Consider the following 10429-nt stretch of genomic DNA (forward strand, 5'->3'; position numbering starts at 1 on the left):
GGTGCTATATAAATATAGATTGATTGAGTTGTTGACATCACATTATATACTAGGATACTGGGATCTAGTGAGCTGACTAAAACTTGATAATGTGCTAATTGTTTTTACCCAGTGCTTTTTAATCGTTAGATGCCAGTTTTATTGTGATTGAGATTGATGCAATGTCAATGATAGTCCAAGGACGTCCCAAACAAACACCTGGTGTCAGACCCCACTGGTCAACAAGTGGTCAACCCTCAATAGATTCAGGACTGGACATGGCCCCTGCTTGGCCAGCCTTCACAAGTGGGGCAGCAGCCCAAGCCCACTGTGTGCTTGTGGAGAGCAGCAGACAATGCAACACATCATCGAAGCTTGCCCTCTACAAAGACTTGAAGGAGGAATATTCACCCTCCATAGGCCTACAGCAGATCAGGAGGCAATTGGCTCAAGGACCTTGCATTCGCTAAATAAATGAGTCTAAAAACGTGCAGTGTCACACTGTATCAAGTTGACTTGTTTAGTTCTGTCACCTGAGGGAGGGCTAGTGTTATCAAAACTTACAATAACACCTATTGGCAGCATCTTACAGTTAAAATACAAACGGTGTGTGTGTTAACCACAGAAAGTAGCATGCAACTGTTGCACAGCCACCAATCAGTGATAATATAATTAACTAGCCTAGTATTGAAGTTGTGAGATAACTGGTGTGACTTCATGCCGTGACTTTGCTGGACAGGAATCCCTACAATACTCTATCATGCCTTACCTGCTACTGTCTGATTAATATTTTCTATCTGTCATGTAGTGACTCAAAAGATCATTTTGACATTTCTTTTCCCCCAAATCTATGAATATAATCTATGAATTTGTGATGTAATTTTCAATCCTGACATGTTTAGAATGAGTCTTATAGACTCATTCCAATACATATCCATGAGCCTTTTTGGATTTGGCACCTCAATCTTTGGCATTATGTGACTATTGTTTTATTAATTAAATGTAACTAAATATTAGTATTATCTTTGAGTTAAACTGAAATATAGTGATTTCAAGAGTCTCCTACATCAACATCTCACAAGCTCTACCCTCACTCCAGATCAGGAGGGAGGAGGCTGCTGTGAACTTGATAAGGGACATGCAGAAAGCACAACATCCTCTGCATGACCTGTTACCATCAACACGAGGCACTTGTACTGCCAGGACACTCAGCAAGCTGGGTGAAATGAAGGCCAGAACCAACAGGCTGAGGAACTTACACACTGCAGTTAGGCTGTACAATGAGACAGTTTAAACTTTGACCAGATAACTTACTAAAAAAAAAAGAGAAAATTCTGCAGTTTTTCAGTGAGCCTTTTGGTACCACTGCAAGCATGAATTAATCAAATCAAATCAATCCATATCGGTCCTATAATTAAACTGATATGTTTAACAGCCAATGGAGGCAGAACTAACAGATTAATATAATTCCAGTGTGCAATAACTGCAATTTGACACGTACTGTACATTATACTTTATTCTACTTACTCTACTTTATTTTAGTTTATTGTATTGGCTGTTTACGTTTAGGGAGATACTGTGTGATACTGTGTTGTGCTATGTGTGTTCTGAGTGCGAGCAGCTGTAACTTGTCCCAATTTCCCCCAGGGGATCATTAAAGTCTTTCTGATTCTGATTAGATACAGTGCAGCATAGTTCAACTGACTGGTTTGCTTTGATGTTGTTGGTGCCATAAAAGTGAGGGGTCCTTGAGATGAAAAAGGTGAATAGATGTACATCAAGGTTTATGGAAAAATGTATTTAGCCTACTTCCGAGTAGCCTACTTCCGAACATGGATGCCAGTTCTCTTGACTTGATCACAACCAATATTATAAAAGCAATAATTGAATGACTGCCTGACAAGGACCTTGTTAGTAAAAAAAAATTACAGCACTTTGACTTTGTCAAGACGTCATATCATACTCACTGTTATAACAGCAATCAGTTATCACTGGCAAGTACTGATATGAGTACTGAGTCATGGTCTTGTCTAAATGAAAATTATAATCTATACACTAATACAGCTCGACACCTTGGACGCTACAATACTGTCAACGGAACTGAATTGGAATCATGCACAGGGCAAGCCATTTAAAAATCATTTATTAGACAATAGAGAATCACAACAGAACATTTATAACGGGGTAGGCTAACGTAACGATACCTCCTTACATTAACCAAGGCAGTGTTAGCTTGCTGTCCATGTCATAAAGAGCACAGAAAACACACATAATCCCAAACCTACGTTTTCGGTTAACAGTAGTTATCTGTACACATGTTCCGGCGGGCTACTCGTGTAAAATAACTACTTTATTATCTTAATAAAAGGCAAAATCGGACTGGATATGACCATATGACGACTGGAGCTCGAGCTCACCTCACAACAAGGAAGTGATGACGCTTCGCTCTGATGATCCGCGTTCCCGTGGCCAAATGCGCATTCATGAAATGCGCGTTCATGAAGCCCCAGAAAATACACCCGTATGCGGCTTTTAGTGGCTTCTGAAGAAAAAATGCCGCATAAAAAAATATTTGATAATTAAAAGAGTCGTTTTATACTTTGAGTGACACCCGCAGGGATAGCGGAACGCATCTGAACTTGGGGGGGCCGGGGGGCGTGTCGGGGGGGGCGTGTCCCCCCGTCGGGGGGGCGTGCCCCCCCCCACACACACACACACGTCTGTGAACCACCATCATTGATTATTATTATTATCATCATATAAAGATTTTGGTTGTTTGAAGCCAGATTCATATAGGAATATCTAATTTTAAATTAACATTAGGATTAGACGGTTGTAATGTCAGTATTCAGTCTTAACAATCATATATTTGCTCCTTTTCTCACTCACTCCTATGTCACCACCTGCTCTCACTGCAGGGTTTGAGATTCAACTTTTTTTTATCACCAGCCAATATGGCTGCTAGATTTTAAAGTTACGAGCCAATTAATTTCAACTAGCCAAAATGTTTTTCTTGAAATAAACCAGAATATGAGGGCGACTGGGTTTTACAGCAGGGCTATTCAACTAAATTGTTCAGGGGGCCACATTGTCAGAAACCTAAGGGACCGGGGGCCGGACCGTTCCCCGAGCCAGTACACTTGACACAATGCGCCACCATATTTTTGCAGCCGCGCTGGAACTATTAGTAAGGGGTGCTGTAAGGAATGGAATCTCGGCAGCGCCGAAGAAAATTTTATGTTTTTTGGACTTTTATCCATATTTAGAAGAATATTTAATTTTAAATTAACATTAGGATTATACTGTTGTGATGTCATTATTCAGTATCTTCTCCTTTTCTATTATTAGTATTAGTATTAATATTAAATACTGAGTATCTCATGAAAAACTATTAATATTGCATCTTTTGTGTTTAGCTCCGTCTCACACCAGAACCAAATTACAGAGGGGGCCTGCCCCTAGCTTGGGGGGGCCAAGGGGGGTCCGGGGGGATTCTCCCCCGGAAGAAGATTTTGTACATTTTAAAGTAAAATTCGTCAAACTGGTGCATTTGAGAGCAAAAGGAAGAGGCTAAATCTATGAGGAACTACACACATCTCTAATGTGTTGTGACTTTACAAATAGGCCTAAACAATTAATATTAAATGTATTTACACATTGTGCACAAATTGCATTCATTGTGACAAATTTACAATAGTTAATTAATATCCAGCCAGAATCATTGCAAATGGAGGTTCAAAGTAACAGTTAGCAATAGCATTCAGTTAATCAATGCCTAATGACAGCCAGATTCCGTTTTAAACTTTAAAACAGAAAAACGGAAAAACGTTTTTAGCACACACAAAAAAAAAAAAAAAAATTGAATGGGGGGGCCAGTTGCCGGGCCTGTCTCACAGCATTGTAACATTGTAGTGCAGCAAGAAAGGAAAACTACTGTAAACATTTGAACCACATTTCTTGTTTAGAACCTATAGCTAGCAACATCGCCATCTCCTGAAAAACATTAATATTGCACCTTTCTTGTGGCTACATCACAGCATCTACTGAAAAACATTTATAGTGGATCTGACTTGTTTAGTTCACTTTAGATTCACATCACATCTGAAAAACAACCAGTCGAGTGTAATAAGTAAATGAGGTTTAATTGTAAAAAAAAAAAAAAAAAAAAAATCTAAATTTTTTTTTTTTTTTTTTTTTTTTTTGGGGAACTGAAAAGTACCCGGGCCGCGGCCCGGGTGGCCCGGGCGGTTCCGCGATCCCTGGACACCCGGAAAAAATTCATGACAGATTTTTCCTTGGGGATTCGGATCCTGTCATCCTCATGTCAAATCACTGCTCATGTCTTGCTGGCACTGCAGTGTGTAACCACACAGCTGCTTTGCTGTTTCAAACTGGTGATGTAATTGATTGGCATTTTATGTTTGAAATGTGCTATATAAATAAAGTTTATTATTATTATTATTACTACTCAGAGGTGAATGTGCAGGTTGTGCCCCCTGTCTGTCCACACCTGCACTGAGACAGAGCAGGAATGGCACAAGCTCAGAACAGCAGTAGGTGAGACACAATTCATAGGCCTAATATTCCTGATATTCAAGTATAAACAATTGGACAGCTGTATTGGAGGCATGATCAATACCAGAGTCCAACTTTTAAAGTGTCAGGAACCTTATAAGAATGTATTATTGAATGCCATTTTGTTCTGCTCTCATTGTTTTGACATAGGATTATAGGCAGTGTTATGCCCAGCCTAGGGGTAACCAGAGACATAACATAAAAAAGGCGACTCCCCCCTTTCCCCTCTCCCAAGGATGACCAGGCCACCATAGGTTGCAGTCCAACAACAGTTGTTTTTAATGTAATGTGATGTGCACAACCCAAAACAATAACCAAAATCTATTTATGAGTTAAGCTTAGGCTACCTGTCAAATAAAAACAACCCCAAAGAAACAACCGGTATCTTACCTAACTTAACTAATACAAAACACAGGAGAAAAAGAACTCAGGAAACGAGGGCTTCACACCCCTACATGGCTGTCATGAGGACTGCAATAGTTAATAATTAATAATAAAGATAAAGTAGTTACATTTTACAAATACAAGTAGCCTAAATATGAAAGAATGTAGCCCACAGTAAATGTGTAAATAAGCCACACCACATTGTAAACAAAGGCTTTCAAACATTTACACCTTTTTAAATATGACCTGTATCCAGGCAGGTAAGTTATCTGGATAATGGTCGCATTTAAAAACCAGGTGTAAATGGGGTGAAAGAGATCTCTCAATGTGAGCCAGACTACCTCCAGATGTGGTCAGGCAGATCTGATCACATCCTGATCACGGTGCGTTTACACCTATGGTTTACACCTTGCATTAACATGTTTTTCTCCTTAGCTTTCCTGCCTGGTTTTTTGACTCTGGAGGAGTACAGGTCCTGGATGGAGGGCAGTTTGGCACCAATGACTTGTTTTCTGCAGTCCTGACCATCTGTTGCAGTCTGTGCCTGTTGTGTTTGGTGGCAGACCCAAACCACACAGTGATGTGAGTTGCAGAGGACAGACTGGATGATGGAGGTTCTGAGAGATTATGGATCCCAGGAACTGAAGCTATAGGATTCCACCGTAGACACAGAGCTGTTGGATATAGCGAGGTGGCCAGTGCTGGGGGACTCCTCTGTACAGTTTTGAGTTTTGAGTGTTCAGCTCCAGGTTGTTCTGACCGCACCAGAGGGCAAACCGTTCAACCTCCTGTCTGTATGCATACTCATCGCAGTCGCAGATGATGACTGTGTGTTGTCTGTAAACTTCAGGAGTTTGACAGATAGGTCCTGGAGCATTGGGCCCCTGGGCCTGGGCCCGGTAGACCCGTTCGGTAATACATCCCTGGCTGTTTGCACACTGTTTTCCTAAAAAATATATACAGCTATTACAGCAACACACACAATGGATTTACAGTTCAATTCAAAGTTGTTTTACAAAAACACAAGGAAGTGAAGTTTAAACCTTATAGGCATGTAGTCTTGCATTTGGGCCTATTGGGTCTTACAGTGCGGCACACTCAATTAAAACCAAAAGTACAATAACCCTCTAATTGTCCATAAACTTGTGGAACATTTTGTCAAAAATAAAGGGTTGGGGCCATAAGGGTTAATTTGATCCCAGGTTTGGGCAAGATCCACGGTGCACCCTGTGAAGACGCTCTGGGTTATGGGCCCCTGGGTACAGGCTCGGCCGGTAGGCCCGTTCGGTAGTACATCCCTGGCTGCTTGTGTCACTTGATTGTAATCACCTGTTAATTGATTACAATCACCTGTTATTTTCCTACCATGATGGCCGTGTGGTGATGTAACAGAATCCTATCAATAGGAGGATGTAACCACTACCAGTGGAGCAGTTGAGACCAGACAGCAGGCAGCAGTATGTCGACACCACTAGAGGGCACTGTGCTGCAACATGTAGCTGCAGTGTGGCTGACAGCTGGTGTGGTGTAACCTCACTCCATGCAGACCTAGAGGCTTATACCTTTATGGTGTATGGGATAAAATTAAAGTTGACATCATAAGATGTATGAAACTGGTGTAAGTTATATTTTAAAGGGGAAAATATAATGCTTTGCTGAAAATATAATAGATTTTTACTATATTAATGGTTGTTTGCCTTGGGTTAGGGTTAGTTCCCATCATTTTAATTTACCACACTGATCTGTTAAAATAACCCCCTTTTTCTCCACATGATCTGGGACCTTCTCATGTGGCAGATGGAAAAGACAATCTAGTGCAGGGGTCAGGGGTCACCAACCTTTTTGACCCCAAGAGCTACAGTAGGCTATACGAGGGATCAGTGTTGGTACACAAACGGCAGCTTATAATGGGACCCTATGGAGCCAGCCTTGAGTGTCTCACGCTAGCAGTGCTTTCTACTAAATTCACTTCATTTTAAAAACTGCGACAGTTCACACAACTTTAACACGACATACATATATTATACATCAGACCCTTGAGCTACTTCTGCTCTCACTCAGAATGTCAAAATATAAGCGATGTGATGTATAGTTTTTGAGATATAACGTTTGTTTGGCACAACTCATAGGCTACTAGTAAACTGCTGTGGTTCCGGTGTGATGTCACACTGATTCTATAGATACAGTCAGTCTGTGGGGGAATATTATGCATTTAAACAGGAGACAATCATCTCTCTACTATATGTTCAGCTAAATGCTCCACAGGTCTGTTACCTTCTTCCAAGCTTCATCATTTAAATGTTAGTGTCTCTTGAGTTCCCCCCCGACTGAGGGGAACCTGGAGCGATGAGAGCCACTGGCACCCTAAGGGGTTTCCCTACGCAAAGGGCAGGGGCTTTGAAGATGATTGAAGAGTCTCCTTTTTAAACAGTGTTTTCAATCAGCATCTCAGCCTCTCACTGTGACGAGGAAAGAGTCTCTGAGACACAAACACATTTTAAACATGGTCACGGAGTCTCTTGCTGCTCACATACGTTGTTCACTTTCCAACAACATGCTCTGGATGAAGCTATGTAAGCGTGCACATGATCAAATCAAACAAGCATTAAGGAACTTGTGAAGAAAAGTAAGAGAAGCAAACAGGAATACAATAGCCTACCAAAATTACAACATCGTATCAAAATTACAACATACAATCACATTTGTAAGAACAGAGTACAATAAAAAATGCATACATCTCTGACTTACACTAAAATGTCAGGATTTTGATCTGAATCCATACTATTACACCACTATTCTTAATAAATAAACTTGTATCACATACATCGGGTTTCAGCTGAAGAAAAAGGGTTTAGTGCGCAGTTATTCTTTAACTAAACCAATAAAACTATTGTGCCTATGGCTATTTGAGCAGCCCTGACTCAGAAATGTTTGTGTAACTAGTACAACTGCTGCAACCCCCCCCCCCCCCCCCCCCCCCCCCACGCACCTCTTCCAGTTCTGCGGGTGATGAAGCACTTGACGGAGCCATCCTGGAAGTCAGTTGTACAGACGGGCCTTCTGTCCGTACTCCATGGTGTGTTTGGACATCTCCAGGTTCTTCTCCAGCTGAGGCAAATAATTGATACTCTTTTTACATACTGTAGCTAGTTATGTCAATGAAACAGGATAGGTAGTTTGTTTATTTAGTATTAGTTTGTTTGTAGGGGTGTGACAATACATCGAGCTATTATCGATGTATCGCTACATCATCAATATCGTATCGTGTATTGATGCAAAGTGAGATATCTATCGTCATCTTGAAGATACGCCTTGTAAATCCAAGCATGGCATTGATTATGTTCATAATTGAAAGGTCATCAAGGGCTCTTTATGGCAGTGGTTCTCAAATGGGGGTCCGGGGACCCCCAGGGGTCCTTGACGGGGTTCCAGGGGGTCCCCAGCCAAACGGGGGGTAATTTATTTTCGCTAGGATTCCATTCATAAGTAACACAATGACTATTTTGGTCATGGGTTTTATACACTTTCTGTAACAAAACATCTAAAAGCATCAATCTTATTATCATATGGGGGACCATGGGACAACATCCTATTAAATGGGGGTCTGTGGTCTAATTTCTGGCAGTTTAGGGGTCCTTCACGTGAAAACATTTGAGAACCACTGCTTTATGTTAACAGATTAAAAAAATAATTTACACTTAAACTTTAGATTGAACAGATTGTTTTTCATATAAATGTCTGGAAGAGCTCAGAAATAAAATACATTTGTCAAATATTTTAGTTGCTTTTTGTGAGTTGATGGAAATGTAACCGATTGTGTTAAATGGGCATATGATATAATCTCATATCGATCGCAGGCCCCTGAATTGAATCGAAATCGTATCGTGGCAGACTGTGATATCAGCAAATATCGTATCGTTGTCCAACGAATCAATATAATATTGTATCGTATATAGATATTCATTCATTCATTGACTCAGTGACTTGCTGGTTCATTGATGCATTTATTGATTCATTTACTAAATCAGCTATGAGGTAAATACCACATTCACATTTGACAAGACAGAGTGCAGGCTGAGGGCTGAACAGTGTTAGTGGATGTGGGTGGAGTCTGCAGGCTGAGGGCTGAACAGTGTATTCTTATCTGGGCAGACAGGGATAGGGACTGGTCAGATGAGGTGTATTCTTATCTGGGCAGACAGGGATAGGGACTGGTCAGATGAGGTGTATTCTTATCTGGGCAGACAGGGATAGGGACTGGTCAGATGAGGTGTATTCTTATCTGGGCAGACAAGGAGAGGGACTGGTCAGATGAGGTGTATTCTTATCTGGGCAGACAAGGAGAGGGACTGGTCAGATGAGGTGTATTCTTATCTGGGCAGACAAGGAGAGGGACTGGTCAGATGAGGTGTATTCTTATCTGGGCAGACAAGGAGAGGGACTGGTCAGATGAGGTGTATTCTTATCTGGGCAGACAAGGAGAGGGACTGGTCAGATGAGGTGCGGATGCGTTCATAGTCAATGCGTTAATAAATAGCGATGTGGTTAAAGGAGCATTCTGTATTTTTACAACCTGGACCTTATTTCCAGCTTTATTTATCCTTTACAACTTACCCAGAACATAACTTTCTTAAAACGACTCGGTATAAAGATAACGCTCCGCGTAACGGCCTGGGATAGAGGCCATAGGCCTGGGGCAAGTGCAAAGCATGTATTTATGTCCTGTGAAAAGCTTATTTTCTGCCACGCAGCAGCTCATATCCTTATTATATCATAGAGACAATGAGAACATGAACGCTGTATTTAGCGTGTTTGTTCACACTGTCTCTGTCTGCTGTCCATCACATTGGTAGAGATAGAAGCCCCTCCCCCCCGCTCCTCACTTTGTAATCCATATGACGTTATTCTGGCTCAAATACATACGGGCGGCCATCCAATTCAAATGCATCGTCCATATTCTCGAAATCAGATAAATATCCAGGCATCTTATGGTGTTTCCTGTCATGGTGGCTTGCTCCACTGCAGCTGAACTCTCAACTCTCACCTGATGTGAGACTCTCGCGGGACTTGGTTACACAGTCCCCGGATGTGTCAGCTGGCTCAGAGAGGTAAATAGACTGGCTCACATTTATGCTAGTTATCATATAATAAGGATATGAGCCGCTGCGTGGCAGAAAATACGTAAGCTATTTGTAAATGCACGCATTGCACATGCCCCGATTTCCTTTCGAAGGCCATTGCTCGTTGCATTATAGCTTTACAGTGGACTGTGTGGCCTACAGTGGACCCAATGTTTTAGATACCAAGAATGGTACAAAGTAGGGATAAGGACTAAATACATGCAAAAATCAAAAAAGACATGTATTTTGGTGCTATTGTGATTTTAATCTACATTCCTACAAGTGAGTTTAATGTGTGTTGTTTTCCTTTAGTCACCTTCTACCTACCTTTGACATACTGCATACTCTGGATTTTTGTCTACTCAGTATTA

This window comes from Poromitra crassiceps (genome assembly GCF_964638095.1).
Source record: "Poromitra crassiceps genome assembly, chromosome: 18".
In the NCBI taxonomy this organism is placed as follows: domain Eukaryota; kingdom Metazoa; phylum Chordata; class Actinopteri; order Beryciformes; family Melamphaidae; genus Poromitra; species Poromitra crassiceps.